At 40.3% G+C, this 18553-nt stretch overlaps 1 protein-coding gene across 1 annotated transcript in view; it reads right to left on the reverse strand.

Annotated features, from left to right (window-relative positions):
• Nucleotides 1-3703: 3703 nt before the first annotated feature.
• The window catches only part of LOC126850694 (RCC1 domain-containing protein 1), a 293787-nt gene continuing 278937 nt past the window's right edge, over nucleotides 3704-18553 (reverse strand). Inside the window, exon 8 of the transcript XR_007687568.1 lies at nucleotides 3704-3715. The gene's annotated coding sequence lies outside the window, so the exon portion shown is untranslated. The remainder of the gene's footprint in view (nucleotides 3716-18553) is intronic.

Raw genomic sequence — 18553 nt, forward strand, 5'->3', positions numbered from 1 at the left:
ACAGGGATGTATGTATTAATAAAATACGATATTGATTACTTCTCATCTTAATTCACGTAAAACCTCAACAACCGTCATTGCATTCGTGACGAGATCCACGACAATTTTGCTTGTACGCATTTGTTTTCTGTGTGGGTAACACGTGGGTGACATACTAGTCGCATTGTTATCGCCATTAGTGTGATTCTTCTACCGCATAAATGAAATACTTACGGCTTAAGGGGGCTGACCGCTCGAAAAATGGGCTGATTTTTTAAAATCTGTAAATTCGAAAGTATAAAACAAAATTTATTTATTTTTGGCAACATAGTAGATTAGGTTTTTAAGAATGTCTCTTATAAGTTTTAACAAAAAATATTTTAAAATGGCGGCGCTGCAACTGTTGCCGTGGAGGTCCACGCGTGTAGCTGGCGGTAAGTTTATCTCAGTTATAATAAATCTGAAAAAAAAAAAAATTTTTTTTTGCTTATTCGTGAATAGTGTGGCTACGATGTAGCGTACGGATTTTTTTTCTATTAGTGGGGAAATAACGGAGAGCCGAAGAAAAAAAAATCGTATTTTTCATAGAAATTTGACAAGAAAAAAATTAATAAAAAAAGAATTAATCAACTCATCGCAAAAATCATACGCTACATTGTAGCCACACTATTCACGAATAAGGAAAATTTTTTTTTTTCAGGTTTATTATAACTAAGATAAACTTACCGCCAGCTACGCACGTGGACCTCTACGGCAACAGTTGCAGCGCCGCCATTTTGGAATATTTTTTGTTAAAACTTATAAGAGACATTCTTAAAACCCTAATCTACTATGTGGCCAAAAATAAATAAATTTTATCTTATATTTTCAAATTTACAAATTTTTTAAAATAAGCCTATTTGTCGAGCAGTCAGGGTGGTCAGATTCCTTAATATGCATGTGATTCACGCGGCAGTTACTACTTTATACAATACTTATCGAAGGGAAAATAAAAAGATGCACAGTGTATATTTCAACTTTCTTTTATTGTATTATTATAATACGTATATAACTTTTGTCACATACATTGACACATTATATACATACTTTCTAGAAATTATTATACATTTATAATTAAATTCATACTTTGAATAAAACTTTATTCAAAAAATATTGAAAATATGGTTTTATTAGCAAATAAGGTCCTTTTTAAAACGATCGATTACGATGTAATACTAAAAGTTATAGTTTAATTTTTTGCAACAAGCTATAATCCAAACTTTATTAATGATCGAAAAGTATTTAACAACTTCGTTTATTTTATGATTTATTAACATGGCGAGAAATTCATTTCAAGCGTGCTTCTACTTCTTTGTGTTCGTAAAAAAAGAGGCTATTAAAAATAATTCTCATGTTAATAACACGCGATAGATATTGATTAATTCAACGAAGAAGCATTTATTGAGTCGCGAAATGTAAGTTTCCCGAGGCGAAAGGCCCCTTACACATATGCCGGATATACCTATTTTCTTCAGGACGCTTTTACGTCGCTAAAAGCAGCGCCATAAGGGATGTAAAACTGCTCTGTTGCAGAAATTCAATTTTACGTTCAACTTTAAGAAATGCGAGCTCAACCGTCGCCTGTCATAAAACGCCTGCGCCGTCGCCAATTATGCGTGTCTCGCGGTTAAAATGTTCGGGATCGATATTAAAAGATAATCGTAAAAATGGCGCCGCCTTGATACCGTTACCATGTACGCCTCGGGGCATCGGGATTATTAGTATCGATTATCGATTTACGAGAAACGGACGCGAGATTCGCGCGCGTGCATGCCCGGGCTACCGTCACAAAGCGCATCGGCGCGCACGTGTGCGGCTATGCATGCCGTATAAGGGGCAATGCGGAAGCGTCGACGACGGACGGGGGCGTGCATCGGGCAGTAAAATCGGATAGTGTCAGTTTTTGCGTGGCAGCTGGTTACCAAAACGCACCCGGTTCGGCTCGGGTTTACGGCCGCGCGAAACGTGCCTCGCGTATCTATCGGCAGGGAAACTCGGCATTTGAATATTTAATTAAGCGAAGAACCTCGATTATCGGTCGCGATATTTCGCAAATTGAGCAAATTAATAGGATTGGTTGAGAAATTTGCGTTAAGGGAATTAGGTGGTTCGAAAATCGATATTTCTTTTTTTTTCATTTTTTTAAACTGTTATATTTTCTGAAGAAAGTACGGTTTAATTTATCAAAATTCATTTGCAAAATTGCCCTTTTCACAGCCGAGAAAATTGTGATCTGATAATAATTATTAATAATTTATATAAATAATCCTAATCTTGATCAAATAATCGTACTTTAAAAGCTTTCAAAATTTTAAACGTGTTTTTTTGTTTTTTATTTTTATTTATTTTTTTTTTTTTGAAGTTATAAAATTGTATACAAAGACTTAAGTCGACTTCAAAAAATTGAACATGTTCACAATATGTGTAATTTCAGACTGAACCTCTGAAAAATCTGTGCAAATTTAAGTGAGCAAATTTTTTGAGAAAAAAATCAAACAGCTCTCTTTCTTGCCGAGAAACGAATTTTTTAAAAATATATTTTAAATAATTTTGTTCTAATTTCTTTTTTACTGATTCAGTACAGAACCAATTTACAAATCACTGTCTTTTTACTTTAAGCCAAAATTACTGTAAAACAAAAAAAATTTATTTAAAAATCCTCTTTAATCAGCGCTATATTAAATGCATATTTTAAACTAAAAAAAAATTTTTTTATAGTTTGTGGTCCTAATAAACATTGTATGAAAGGACAAGTTTTGATTTCAATTCATTTCTTCGTAATAAATTCCCCCAAAAAGCTTTATTTTCGCTAAATCTGACTGCCTAATCTCCTTAACAAAAGTACGCGAGAATCTTTGAAATTATATATAGTATATTGCGCTCAATTAAAGGTAACTAAAACTTTCATTTTTTACTTTACGAATCAGTCTAATAACTGACAGTCTTCTCTCACCTTTGTCATAAACTCGAAACTTTGATGTAGACTAGGAATATCTTACGACTCTCCGATATTGATACCCGATTTGAACTCGAACCTTCACAACGGCCATTAGACATTTACAATTCACGCGGAGATGAAGCGAGGCAGAAATCGCGCAACGTTGTTAGTGGCAGTCGTTGAAGGTGAAGAGGGTTGAGAAGAGGGGAAGCCGACGATAGGATCGCGGATTGGTAAAACGGCGTATAGTCGAGTACCGGAACGCCATAAATGCGAACGCATAATCTTAAAAACGTAGGGGAAGATATAAGGCAGGGAGGGAAAGAGAGAGAGAGAGAGAGAGAGAAAGAGAGAGCCGTATGGGAGACCCGAAGAAGCCATCCCGCGTTTACCTCGGTCGGTTCGCGAAATAAGTGTATATCGAGGGACAATCATCCCGCTACCCCTCTACCTTGTGGGGTATCAAGGGTGGGACAGGGGGGGGGTGGCTGGCAACCGGCCGGTTTGGGCGAAGGAAGACGGATGCGGGGTGGCGGCGGCGGCGACGGCGAACCGTTTCGCGACACGAAGTGGAGCGATGTCGCCGTCGACGACGACATTTGGAACAGATAATGGCGCGAATACACCGCGGGGGTGAACGAACCGCTGGGTTCAGTTGGGTCGGCTTGGGTTGGGTTGGTATCACATCAGCTATCGATCTTATAACGCCGTGCGGCCCCCGTTGTCTCCTCGTTTCATCCCCGCTCGCTCGCTCTCTCTCTCTGCTCGTCTCCATCGACCTGATGCTCACCCTATCTGCTTCTCTGACCCTGCCTGCTCTCTCGATCGATGTTTCTCTCTCTGGATGCGTCATCGCGCTCTGACGTTGACAGCCTCGAACGAGTCCTTGACTCCATGCCCGCCGATCTACCGCTCGCTCTTTTTATTTATCAAGCGGGGCATACGCGTTGCGTTATGGCCGCGTGCCCGCCGACATTAATTTTCCGGGAAATTATTTCGCCGAGGGAGAAAACTTGAGCGGTTCCTATGACGATCTCTCGTGGGAGGGCGAAGATTACGAGGAGGAGGAGGAGGAGGACGACGAGATTGCCACGGAAGGCCCATGACCTACATGCGTGAGATGTCATCACGTCCGCGGTCCTGAATTTTCCCGCGCTCCCTTCCCCCGTGAGGGTGATGCTCGCATATTTCAGTGTCGTTGAATCCCCCACACGTTCTTTCGAATTCATGTTAAATTTGCCCACTTGTTGGGATTATGAGATAAACGAATTGCCTCTCGCGCGACACGATAATTGAAATCATGTCTACAAGACAGAAACAAAAAATTATTTTTTACTTATACTTCTGTTCTTATTCATTATTGAATTAAACGGATTTATTAATTGAATATGTGAATTAAATATGCGTGTTCACAGACACGCGCGCCATTGAAGTCTTCTCGCGGAATTTTCTGAAAATTCATTAACCACCCTAGAAAATTATATTGATTATATTAATATATGCGTATATTTCAATTGCGCAACAATAGCCGGAAGATCGATACGAGAAGGTGTAATGCTATCGGGGCGAACTTGTAACAATAAATAATAAATTACCGGTAGCAAATTGTCATTAAATATTAATTATTGGAAATATGTTATTGCAATTTAGGATGCAGAATCTATATCGAATGATTACAAACTCATCGGATAATTAACTGCCTACCTAATTTTGCAACTCGCAACAAAATATCATTTTATCTTCAAATATTTGCTTTTCGAAATTGCTTCAATTATTCTCGTCTTGCTAATCTTTCCAAGTACACGTGTATCGAATATTAAATTTTTTTTTTTTTTTTGAAAGAAGCTTTATTATTTTGCTCGTCTAAAATCGAGATCGGGACGAGTTCCATTTCACGCTTGACGCGCTTCTTTCTCGTATCCCTGCGTATCGGCCATCGTCGATCGGCTGAGATATCGCCAATCGTTATCCGCGACTGTGACAAAGGTCCCTCGAACTCGAGTTATTTCTGGAAGAGACGGACGATTCTCGAGATCGAAATATCGCGATGATATACGCCCGCCCATACTCGCTCGCAAACAGCTATACATTTTGCGCTTCCCGTTTTTCCCGCCACCTTTGCAATGAAGGAAAAATTCCCGATCGCGAATTAATTAATAAATTTCACAGAAGCATAATATTTTCTTCGCCATTAAACGGCATAAGATAATCAACATTGTATATTACATACATATACGACGCATGTAATAAGAGAGGTATAAACAATGTTTTAAATAATTTCATCTCACATACCCTCGCCGTAAGAGGGAAGAATACCGCGAGTTTATCAAGAATTGTTGAAATTGTTAATCGCGTTCGCGTGGCTAACGCGCGGATTCTCCTTTCCGCCGGCTTTGCACTTTGCGTTCGCTCTGGTATTCTGAGCGCCACTTGAAAATTAATTTGCGTCGCACACGAAAGTCCGAGAGGGAGAGAGAGAGGAGAGGAGAGAGAGAGAGAGAGAGAGAGAGAGAGAGAGAGAGAGAGAGAGAGAGAGAGAGAGAGAGAGAGAGAGAGAGAGAGAGAGAGAGCCCGGCACCCTCGCAATTTCACGGCGCTCTTCTCCATGCCGAGGCGTGGACCAGAACTTAAACGCGGACGTTAGAATTTTTAAGTACGATTAATACCATATTTAATGTGCGGACGCATATTTTAGCTGGCGCCGCATTAATTTTCACCAAACCATACTTTTCTCATTAAAGAAAATAATGCAAAAGAAAAAAAAATGTAGAACGAAATGGGAAATCTTTTCCATAAGTAAGGAGATATTCTAAATCGTTGAAAAATGAAAAAAGAAACGAAGAGTTCTTATATATTATTATTACATATTTTCTCTCTCACACCGTTCTTTGGTAATTTGTAAACATTTACATCTTTGTTGAATATATCAATAATACTTGTATATAAAATGTGTGTGTATATGTGAAAACACAAACATGATTATATGAATTATGTTTGATTATGGTTATATATAGGGTGTTTTAGAAATATTCCAACAAACTTTGGGGATGAGTTCTTCACACAAAAACAAGAAAAAAATGTCATGTAAACATATGTCCGGAAGTGCCTGGTTTATGAGTTATAATCGAAAGATTACCATGGCCTAACCTAAATCCATTAGATTTTTGTCTGTGGGAATACCTAAAAACCCTAGTTTATGCAACTGAAATTGCAAATGAAGAGACGCTTGACTAATGCATCGTAGATGCGTCCGAAACTATTCGCAACCATCGTGGGAGGTTTGAAAGGGTGCGACAGTTCGTGATCCGATGTATTCATGCGTGGCTTGAAGCAGGTTAGGTTAGGTTAGGACTTGTCCTAGTATGGAGGATATTTTGAGCATTCGTTGTGAATTGTGAGTAGATAAACAATTGAACTGAAGATGTATTGATCATGTGTCATTGTTGATATGTTCTATGAGTTTTTGTCGTTGAAATCTTTCGATTATAACTCATAAACCAGGTATTTTCGGACATATGTTTATATGACATATTTTTTCTTGCTTTTGTGTAGAAAACTTATCTCCAAAGTTTATTAAAATATTTCTGAAGCACCCTATATATTATTTCTATACGCTCTGTAAGATCTGTGAAAAAAATTAAAAAGATAAAGATTAAAATTAAAAAAGATATTAGATATAAGATTTGAATTAAAATTAAAAAAGATATGAAATTTTAAACGAAATTTTGCAATCAGTCGCGCAATATCCAAAAACAAAGAAACAACAAACGTATCCAATTGTGCTAGTGTATTATTATTCATCGCGGATACGATACAGTCGATAACATCATGTTCTTTATATTGTCATCGAAACAGAGGACAGTTCTACCGGCCTCCAGCAAATTCGCAATGTTTGTCCTCAAAGGGTTAATTGGTTCGTTTCCTCCGTTAAAAGGTTCACGCTCGCTCGAAATCGCTGACCTGGTTCGCGGTCGGCCGTGGAACAAAACCGGTCGACAAACGTACGACAAAACGTGCGGGGCGTTGATACGTTCGAAACTAAACTAAACGTTTCGCCTCTCTCTCTCTTTCTCTCTCTCTCTCTCTCCCTCTCGATCGTTCATTCTCTTTCCCTCTCACGCCCCGATCTCTTAATCCGGCCGCGAGAGTCGATGGCGGTCGGAGGCCGGAAGTCAGTTTCTCGGTAGACAGCGGCAGCCTCCGCTCTTCCGTTATAGCGACGGAGAGCAGCTGCCGCGCGGCGTGTCGTGTGTGTGCGAAGAGCCGCCGCCGGGGAGAGAAAGCTGGAGATGTGCCGATCAGACCTGTCAGGTTATTGTCTCGGGTTTTAATGGAACATCACTACGGCAAGCCGCCACCGCGCGAAATACCGTGGCGCTGAACTGAACTGAATTAAATGTCGGCGAGCGTTTTGCATTCAGGTCCCTCTCATCGTCGTCGTCGTCGTCGTCGTCGTCCTCGTCGTGGTCGTGGCCGTCGTTGTCGAGGCCGATGCATAATGGAGGTAGGCCGTCGTGGGTGTAGGTGGTACACTTCAATTCCGGGAGAACGAGGAAAATAAACGAGAGGAGGAGAGAGAAAGAGAGAGAGAGAGAGAGAGAGAGAGAGAGAGAGAGAGAGAAGGAGAAGGAGGATGAGGATGCTACCGCCAAGCTGGGCGAGAGGTGATTGAGAAGGGAGGGAGGAGGGGTGGGAGAGGATGCTGACGGAAACCGTGTCGGTAGTGTGAAAAGTGCCGGCAAGCGAGCGCGGGCGGATCAAGAGGACGGTTGACGAAGGGAGGGGTCGGAGGGGGGGGGAGATGAAGGGGGCTGATGAATAATTGAGAAACGAGCAATTTAGACGAAACCGTCATCCCCCCCCCCCCGACTTTACCAGCGCTCTCCCTCATCCTCTTCTCCTCTCTTTTCGACAGAGAGGAAACGTCGCGATTACGTCGCCGAAAACGCGTGCGAATAATTAAAAGCCGTTTACACCGGTAATCGCGTTAAGACGAGACTCCGCGCTTAATTAACTCATTGGTGGCGGCTTGTCGCGTGTTTTTCGCGTTAGCGTGACGAGAGATACGCGACCTTGTCGCAGCGCGAATGTCAGCGTCGAAATAGTCTGTGGAGTGGATGATTTTTTAGAGACTTTGATAAATAAACCAAAAAAGTTAGAGGTTTTAAAATCAGGGTGTGTACTATCTGCGAAAACATGGAAAGCCTGGAATTCTCTAGGGATTTTTTTTTATATCTGGGAAAATTAGGGATATTTCATGGAATTTTATTCAAGGAATTTCTTTAAAAAATATACGTAAATATAACTAAATTATATGTTTAAAATATATTATAAATATAGATTTATGTTTATTTATATATTTAATGTTTTAACAAACTTTTGAATGTATAATACATATTTTTTATTGTAATTCTTAGTAATAAAAAATCAAAATTTTATTTGCAACTGAAAAATGCTTATCTTACGAAAGTTATTCAATTTTTTTTCACTACATTTACAAATGCAGCACTAGAAACTTAAGAGGTTTTTTCAAGTTTCTCTTACGTATGAAAAACATTAAAAATGCATGCAATAAATAACTTACATTAGAAAGATGCACCAAAAAATCTTTAAAATATTTTCTTTACCTGGAATTTTGAACAATAATATCTATAAGAGCAGGGAATTTTCAGGGAATTTTTTTTATGAGCTTTGAGTAGACACCGTGAAAATAAATGTCAAGAGTAGATATTTCAAAAAAATATGTTTTTCTATAGAAAACGTCTTGCGTTTTCTTAAATGTGTAGGAAGCACAGATGCAATTTATATTCGTGCAATCTTGTAATAAACAGTTACTACTTTTTTTTTTCATCGAGTTGCGAATTTATATTGCGTGAATTTTTATTAGTGTTTACATAATTACAAATTTCAATTGTAATTATTTTTCCACCTACATATATTCTTTACACGCACTCGCGCATGTAACATCTAACGCGGTTTAAATTAAAAATGTTAGATTAACAAAACGTTGCACACAATTTCAAACGATAAATTAAATATAAGCAGCGAGAGTTCAACGGGCAATGGTAGAAATCAACTGAGCAATGTTTTATTTTTATGTCATTGTACGTATAGTATACTATTGGGTTTTTTCGTTTACAAACTTCGTGGCCTGTATTTAACGCGTCGATGCAGTTTTAATCCGGCGGGAAGCTGGCCCGTTTTTTACGCATCCGCTTCATTGGCAGTATCGAAATCCATCTGCCGCACGTGCGGGATTAATTGGCCATTTCCGATATGTATATACATTTCCATTTCGGCAGCGATGGGGTTTCATCGATCGTCGAGCGCGTAGTGTAAAATAAACGCTTGTCAATCAAGGGTCATGGAGAGCGAGAAAGAGACATAGAGAAAGAGAGTGAGAGAGAGAGAGAGAGTAGGAGAGAACGGGAAGATGAGCTATCGGGTAGCGTGGGAGGTCCTGCAATGCAACGGCGAGAGAGTAGAACAGAGGAAAGAGAGAGAGAGAGAGAGAGAGAGAGAGAGAGAGAAAGAGAGAAAAGAGAGGTGAAACGAGAGGAAGAGTGAGACCGGAATTGTCGGAGAACAACTGCGGACACGTGCCATGTACGATTCAACTCTCGCGGATTACGCATGCCGTGGCGTGGAACGTTTTGATAAAACGCAGCAGGAACGGGGATCTCATTAATATCTCCGCACACATCGAGAGATTTGTAATAAGATTTGTGTTTATGGCTGTCTCTCGGAAGACTAATATATAGATATTAATTATTTTGCCACCGTCTAGAGTCTAAGGGATAGAAGGCTTGCATAAAAAATCCCATCCTGAGCAAATGGTCTCTCAAAAGATGTTCGATCAAAAAGACGTAACGTTGATTAATGGTGTGTGTACCTAACGGAGGCTCGTGGCAAGGTCATGAGTTAAAAATCTGACGCTTTTTCTAAAGTCCACTTGTTCACGTAAATAGTACTAAATCCCATTAAAGATTTATACGATAATTAAAATCTTTTAATCATAACAATTCCAGTACTCGTGCACCTTTGTTAGGGAGATAAACAATGAAGGTATTACATGGGCGTGTTCACGATATCTTCCAAACGCTGTAACAATCAGACACATTAAATATTTTATTTGCAAAGTACATCTATTTCATTCCTCTCGCTACCTTTTCTAACGAGAAATGCTCTCATATCATTAATAGAAAAAGCAAAAATTAGTCTTTTCACATTCGAAGGATCCAAGGCCAGTTTCTTATTGAAGTTGGGTCCCCGATAAACGGCATTGAGACATGGACGTTTAGATATCATCCTTAATCGGGCTTAATAATATCCTAATTCTAAAATTGGCCAATCACAGTCATTCCATTCTTCAGAGGAATAGCTGTGATTGGCCAGTTTTAAATTTACGGATGTTATTAAATCCGATGAAGGGTGCAAATGTAATCGCTAGGATTGGTAGGGCATCAAAAGAGGATTAAAAAAATCCGACACAATCTTGTAAAAATGAGTGCCCTAAATGCTAGAGCTGTCCAAAAGTTTGCTATTACCACCATGTACATACATACATGTAGTTCTTATGCTTTGGCAGACTTCAATTAAGCAACTAAACTCTTTTATTTCGTACTTCGTGAATACCACTCTATCGATTAATATACGACTCATCACTCTGGGCCCCAAACTGGACATAGTTCTTTCAGAAAAAAATTACATCGATTTTACAACTAGATCAGAGAGTCGAGTATTATCGTTGCGATCATTCATCCTCGCTCGGAGTAATCCGAAAGCATCCCCCAAACTGATAATCGGGGCGCGAGGCAAGTCAAGCCAGGCAGCAGCCAGCGGCGCGGTGATTCGAATTTACCCACGCCCTGCTTATCGCGCGGAGTTCATCTAACCACTCGCTCATTGCCTATAAAAAGACTGCAAAAAGCCGCGGAAAAAAAAAAGCAACGAGACCTCTCTATGTGCGCGTGCGTGCGAGCGCATCGCAAAGAGGAGACGGTGCGCGCACCGATCGGCGGGAGCGAGAGAGAAAGACAGCGTGAAGAGGAGGGGGGGGGGGGGGGGAAAAAGAGTCAGTCCGCGCGATTCACACTGTGTTCACACATGTGTACATGTGTGCGTGCATGCACATGTGCGTGTGTGTTTACGTATCGGCGTGTCTATGCATGTGTCGAGAGGGATATTTTTTCGAGAAGCCACTCGACGAGAGAGAGACGCATCTCGATCGTGGAAGCGTGCTGCCCGGCCACCGGAAGTTGTCGCGCGCTGCCCATCTCGCGCGCGCGCGCGCGCGCGAGAGAGAGAGAGAGAGAGAGAGAGAGAGAGAGAGAGAAAGAGGGAAGGAGAGAGATCATTGTATGTATGTGTGTTGGAAAGGGGAAAGAGTTAAAGAGTGCAGAAGCGAAGGGCCGGAGCGGAGGCAGGCGGCCAGTGTGAGAGGACGCGGATGCGCAGGGGGACAAGAGCGAGAAGAAGGGCAGCGGTAACGGGTGCTCTCGGGCGCTTTTAAATATAGTCGCGTACAACCGAGCTACCGGACCGGCGTGCATCGCACACACACGCGCGCGCGCGCGCGCGGAGCCGGGGCCGTGTCGCGCGCGTGTGTGCCGGGTGCGCGCAAACAGCGTGTTATCAAAGGATTGGAAGGCAGGCGAAGCGCCTCTGCATGAAATTTTGCGTGCATTATAAATGCGCGCGGAGCCCTCGCTTGGCGGAAAGGAGAGGAGGGTGCGCAGCGTGCTTTGAAAGAAGAGAGGGAGAAAAAGAGAGAGAGAGAGAGAGAGAAAGGGGATGACGGAGCGAGAAAAGAGAGAAAGAGAGAGACAGACGACGAAAGGGGAGCGGAGACAGATAGATAGTCCCGACTAACCCGGGTTAGGTTGGGCATGGTACGTCGGTTGGTCGGACGCGGCTTTAACCTACCGTAACGCTATAAAAATAACGGCTCACTCCGTCCTCGTCACGTGCACGCCTCTCTCGCATCCTTCTCTATCTCACCGATCGGTGCATCGCGTACTGCGTCCTCGTTGTACGCGCGATTGTCACATCGACAACGACGTTCCTCTTCGCGCGGAATGACGGGGAACCGCGGGCGGGACTGCAACAAGGGCTAGAAGAACGAAGGTGCGAAGAGAGTCGACGGGGGCAGGGGGGGGGGGAGGAAGTCCGCGGGGGCAGGGCGGACGATGCGTATGAGTGCGGAGCATGTGTTACGTGAAAGGTCCGTTTACACCGCGCGAAAATTGCACGCCATGCCAAGCTTTCCTCCTCTTGCGCGGGCCGCTCTCGAGGAACCGTCATCGTCGCGAGGCCAGCGCAGGTATATCCATGCATCGCACTCGGCGACAGTCTCGTTGTACGTTGAAAATTTCTCCTCCAAAATTTTCCAATTTTTCGATGCTTTTCTTTCCGCGCAGTAATTTGGCTATTTAATTATACATTATATGTATATCGAGTTATTATTTATTTTTATTGAAAATAATTTTCGTTTACTGCCTTGCGCACGATGTCGTTAATTTATTATTTAATCATTAACGTTTCAATATTTTTACCATGTTAATTATTTTACAGTCGATAATAAATGACATAATAATAAACGAATAAAAAATGTGAAATGTATCTCGCGCATCACACTTGGTACAAATCCATGTGCTGTTCAACTTTCATAAAATTACTCCCTTTCATTTGTTTCTAGTTTAAACGAGAGGTTCCTACGGGTTCGAAAGCGTGTAATCTGACACGTCTTATAAATAATTTAACGTAGGCGTATCGACGTCGACCGCCTGCGTGATAGGGGAAAAAGATAACCCTATATATGCCCTTTTGCGAATCCATTTTCAAGTGACTGAGTTTTTTTCGCGCTCAGAACAATTTAAAAGCATTTTAAAAGTATTTAAATCCCGTTGACGGGATCAAAAGATTTTCGAACGTCATATATCTTAATAATTTTTACATTAATTAATTATAATAAATGTAAACTTATAAATTAAAATATTTCTATGATTGTACGTTGCGGGGATTTAATTGAAAAAAGACCTGGTGGTGCAGAAATGGTTAGAACTAATATGCGAGCGCTTGCGATATTTAATATAAATTGCATTTCGTCATGCTTGTTAATTGGCGAATGGTATTTCATGTTATATTGACGCACAACGACAATACATAATTGTTTAGAACACTTTTAACGTTACTCGATTGATTTCGAGCCTATTATGCTTGGAATTGTTTAAAGGTTGGAATATATATATTTAACATGACGATTACACGATTTCGGTACTCGATGATTTGGTCGGATATCATTGTGACGGATAATTATTCTCTCCGACGATCGATATCGCGTTGGTCCCCGACCCGAGAGTATCAGGTACAAATGCGCGCCGCGTCGTTTGGCAAGTAATTAGTTTTTAATTCAGTTACGTACGCAATTGGTACACACGCAATTTTGATTTTCGTTCGTTCGCGATGCGCCAAGTTTTCACAGGCAAATCATTTTTGGATGATACGAGTCATCGTCATTGCCTCGCGACGAATGCGTATGCATGCGGGGGGAGGAAGGGGAATGTATAACGGAATGTATAACAAATGTAAATCGAATTATGGGGTACCCCGCTTATATGGTTTTGATATTCGATCGTTATTTACAAATACGCTCAATACTTAACGAGGCTCATTACCGACGACGATAAAACGTTTCGCGAACATTATCGCGTAAGTAAGCATTTTCGCGTTAATTACATACGCTCGCGCGTAAATACATAAACAAGAGTACATCGTTCGCTTTCAGTCATTGCTCGCTGAAGCGACAAGCTTCATTTATTTTAATAATAAGAATTTATAATACTGTTCATCTATAATTACGAATGGTAGTAACAGTTTTCTCTCTTTTATAACTAGATCCTATATACAGGGCGTCCCAGAATTAGACCGACAGACTTCAGATGGTTATAAAGAACGCCAAAACAAACCAATTTTGTCAATAAACCCATGTTCGTCAATGAATCGTTTTGACACTAGAAAATTAAACATTAACAAGAGAACTTCGCAAACCCGAAAATTCTGAATTTTAATGAAACTTTACACACATGGAGGGGAGGGGGGTAAATAGATGAATTTAGAAATTTCCAGATGCGACCTAAAAACGATTCTAAGTGATGAAATCACGCCTCATATATAGAACGGCTTTTTGTTTTTCTCGATATATTTTACAAATTATTCGAGATATCAAAAAATGTTTTGTAGAAAAGTTTCAAAACACCTCGATTTAATCATACCCCAAAATGATTCATTTATGAACACGATTTTATTGATCAAATTGGCTTGATGGTTTTGATATCTTTTATAACCATTTAAAGTTTATCGATTTAATTTTGGAACACCCTGTATATTTTATGGGAAATGTTATGATGTGCCAGGTCAATGAAATTTCGGCATTTTATAGGAAATTGAATTTGTAACAAAAAAAGATTCTATAAACATAGGTCCAGCATTTCCGAATCTATGGTTATAGGAACCTTTTTTTTTTTTAATTTTTTATAAGATCCTTCATTGACTTGACTTGGAACACCCTGTATATGTACACATTATAGTGTTTACGGAATATCCTGAATATTTTCTTAAAAGGATAAGAGAGACAGATAAAGAAAGGTAGGAAATATTAGGAAGATATCATTTGTTTCCGTCAGGATTGAAGTGAATCTGAACATGTCCGTGCGGTGCCAGTCGATTAAGTGACGCAAACGTAACTTATTTTCGCCTCGCTTTTCAATTTCCCTGAAATTGCACGGTGTGTCGCGAGTGACTCTGATCTCGCGTACACAGACAGGATCGACGATGCACCGGTCGGTCCACCTGTCTCGCGTGAAGAAGGGTGAGCGCACTTATTGGCAGGGCGAAGCTTTCTCGAACCGGTTGGCACCTGTTCCGCGCGCACCGCATCCACTCGGCCACGGCCTTCCGTTCATAATGGAGAGGAACAAGACGGGTCGTGCAACGCACGAGTGAGTGTGCGCTCCTGGAATGGCCATTTTAAAGAGAAGCGTTAATTTTATCCCTCTACTATTTTAGTTGCAACCGTCAGCGTTTTCTATTTTACGTCAATATGAAGGTATCGTTAAAAAGATATCGAGCGCTCGCAATGGGGCTAATTTAACACAGCAAAGCGAATATGTGATAATTTTCGTTAATGTCTAGATTAATAAATAATTAAGGAAACACATACAGAATCACAAGACTCGTTCAAGAGTATTTAGATGAAATTTTTACTTAAAGTCGATCTTTTAATGACAGATTAAGAGCGTCTCTCTGGATGAGAGAAAAATCCTAACGGGCGACCTGATGAGCAAAATGGTTCCGGTTTAACTCTAACTGGAATTAAGTATCGTGGTCTTGTCAAAATAAAGGACGATCTTGAATGGAGGAGGCGCGAAATTAAGAGAAGCCCCGCGATCGTGTCGACGTTTATTAATATTTATACGTAAATATATATATATACATACTTTCTCGAGCGGGAATTGAGATATCAGATGCGCGAAACGCCACGACGATCGCGATCCAGCGGCGGCTCTCTCGAGCGAGGCCGTTGCCACGATCGGGAGATAAAACGGGATCAGGTGCAAAAGACTAATCGGAGTTTACTCTCGTTTGCCGCTTATGAGAAGCGCGTACATAATTCATTGCGGTGAGAGAAGAGCGGGGATGAATTATTAACGTCGCCGATATCGTTGCTCGTCATGATTAACGTTTGATGACGCAAACGATTCATCTCTCCTGCGAATATAAACCTGTTCAGAACAAATGAATCATATTCGATCTTCGCCCGGATTTTCTCTCTGCGTTTTTTAAGGATGTTTGGGTCATGTGTCAAAACATTGACAAAAGCATGAAAATTTCGTAGATTTCTACTATTTCTACTGTGCAAAACTTGAATACAATTCTCTTAACGGTTTGGAAATTATTTAAATTTAAAACTAGTATTAATTCTTATGGAAAATTGTATATTGTAACACTTATTGACAAATTTGACAAGGAAAACCATAGCCAACAAAATAAAAACTTTTATATATATTAAAAAAATACTCTAATAAATACTTATTCTAAACTTGATTTAGAGCTACTTACTCGTTTAAAAATTATTTACTAAAAATTAAAAAATATTATCTTTCTTTCTTTCTATCTACAAATTACTCGTTTTTTTTTTTTTTTTGTTTCTTGAAGTTGATTTTATATTCGCGACTAAAAGTTTGTGTCATAAATTAGAAAAAAGTATTAATTACAACTATTTTCTTTTACGAATATATTATTTTGTGATATTTTAATTTTTTTTTTATAATCCGGATTTATTTATTTGATTTTTTAAATAGTATAAATACAAAAAATATGTTTTTTTAAATTTTCACAGTTTTGCTATTATTGTACAGCCAAAACAATCTTAATCGATGTCTTAAATCGCGAAAATGTTAAAGCATAATCTCGCTTAATATAATTTGTTACTCTATAATCTATTATCATTTTAAAAATTGAGGTGACCCTGACTTGATTTTTTTTTTAGCCGATAAAATGCAATCGTATCATTTAATTGGTCTTTAGCTGTTTATGTCTAATATTCTACAAAATTATATATTGACAGCATCTCTAAAAAATTAAACTACAAATCCCTTCAAAAAATTTTGTTTATATTAAGATCTATAATGTAACACAGATAGAAACAACTATTTACAATATTCTTTTCATCATTCGTATAAAGGAAGTCAATAAGATTCGTATCGTTCATAGAATACACCGGCATTTGAGATTCTCTCTCGATAGATTGCATATACAAGAAATAAAATCTAGATATTTGATAAAACTCTGTAGTGAGTCGAGATTAAATAAAGGTGGAGCATCTCTCTGATGCATTGCAATAACAGTACCGCGATAAACGTCAGAGAATTTACATTCGTGGAAAAATTCTCGAAAGCGTACTTTGAAATCTCGTCGAATAAAACTGACTAGAGGACATAGCTCGCGATTGAAGTCATTAACATTCCTCGTGTAACTTCATCGCGTGCGATGAATCATCGGCCTGCAGATTTCAAGATACTACCTTTTATCGAATCGATCGTTTTTTTCGACCGCGTGTGTTCTTCTCCCGTTTTATGTGCAACTCGGTATCAATAACGAGCACGAGAAAAGAGATCTACCTTATTTTCCGCCGCTCGATATTTCTCGGCACGTGGCGGAACCAACACGCCGCGAGCAAACACACCGGCCACCACCTCGCATTCCCCGGGTGACCTGGAGCGACGTCGAAAACCACACGCACTTGCGTCAGGCTTGGATTTCCAGTAGAGCCAATTTTCTTCTTCCCGCCAATATGCCGGCCTTTTGCCTCCTATTAGCCACCAACAATTTTCCGGTATCGGGAAAAGCGTGCCACCCCTTTTCTCCCGTTCCTCGTCCCTCTTTGTTAATCCCCTACGACGCAAAACGGTTAACGGAGTGCAACCTGCCAGGACTGGCAAACCTGGCTGTTGCAGGCCGGCAGGGGCACGTACACGCCCCCTACAGGTCACCTGGATCGGGGGTGGCTGTCGGCCTAAAGGGTAGATATACGCACTGCGAGTTACGTTGGGGTAGGCCTACCGGCTCGGCCTGCGTGGGCGTGGGTGACTCCACCCCGCTGGAGACTCATCCTTCTGGGGATGAAAAAAAATAGAGAGACAGAGGGAGACCTGTTGGTGAGTAGCGGGAATGGAGGGAAAGGGGAGAGGGTCGGGCTGCGAGGGCCAGAGAGAAGTAAGCCTGGCGGGCGCTCTGCGGCGCCCTAACCCTACACCAACCCTCGTCTCTCACCCTCCCCCGGCCATCCGGCTTCCGGATTTTTCCTTCGGCGCGAGTCGTCAACCCTCGCTGCCGAGCGCTGCGGTCATCCACCTGGCTCGCACGCTCGAAACTCGAAACGCGCCGTCATTTGCTCTTAATGATCCTGACGGCGTTGCCTAGGCGTTGGTGACCCCTAATACCGGGAGCCAACAACATGCGATCGCGCTATTGAAAACATGACAATCGATAGTGATTGGGCTCTTTCAATCTTATTCTGTTTTTTTGGACGAAAGGTATTATTAAGAACGTCACTTTGAAAAATGGAAAGCGTTGTGACATAGAGTGATAATAAGCGTCAATATAGACAATCGTATTTATTTTTTTATATGCTTTGGAAAAACCTTTTACCTCAACATATTTTATTCGCCAAAAAATAGCCTATTAAATGCTTTTTTATGTAGAAAGTTTATTAAAATTATTTACAATGTATCTTACGGAAGGGTCTAGGAGAAAAAATATTTCGCCTATGTCACGCAGCGATATACATATAATAATCTTTATCATCCTTTATCAATTTTAGTAACACGCCATATTAAACTGCGCCAGTAATAATACATATTAATGATAAATATTAACAATATCAATTATATATAATTTTTATTACCTATATACTTTTAATCTTTATTAAAATGATTATAAAGTTCGTGAATTTACAATTTACTTTTAAAATACAAACTTTTTCAATATTAAAAATATCTTTAAATATCCGAAATGAAGCGCAAGAGCATTAGGATC

The sequence above is a fragment of the Cataglyphis hispanica genome, chromosome 6, assembly GCF_021464435.1.
Source record: "Cataglyphis hispanica isolate Lineage 1 chromosome 6, ULB_Chis1_1.0, whole genome shotgun sequence".
NCBI classification, from domain to species: Eukaryota; Metazoa; Arthropoda; class Insecta; order Hymenoptera; family Formicidae; genus Cataglyphis; species Cataglyphis hispanica.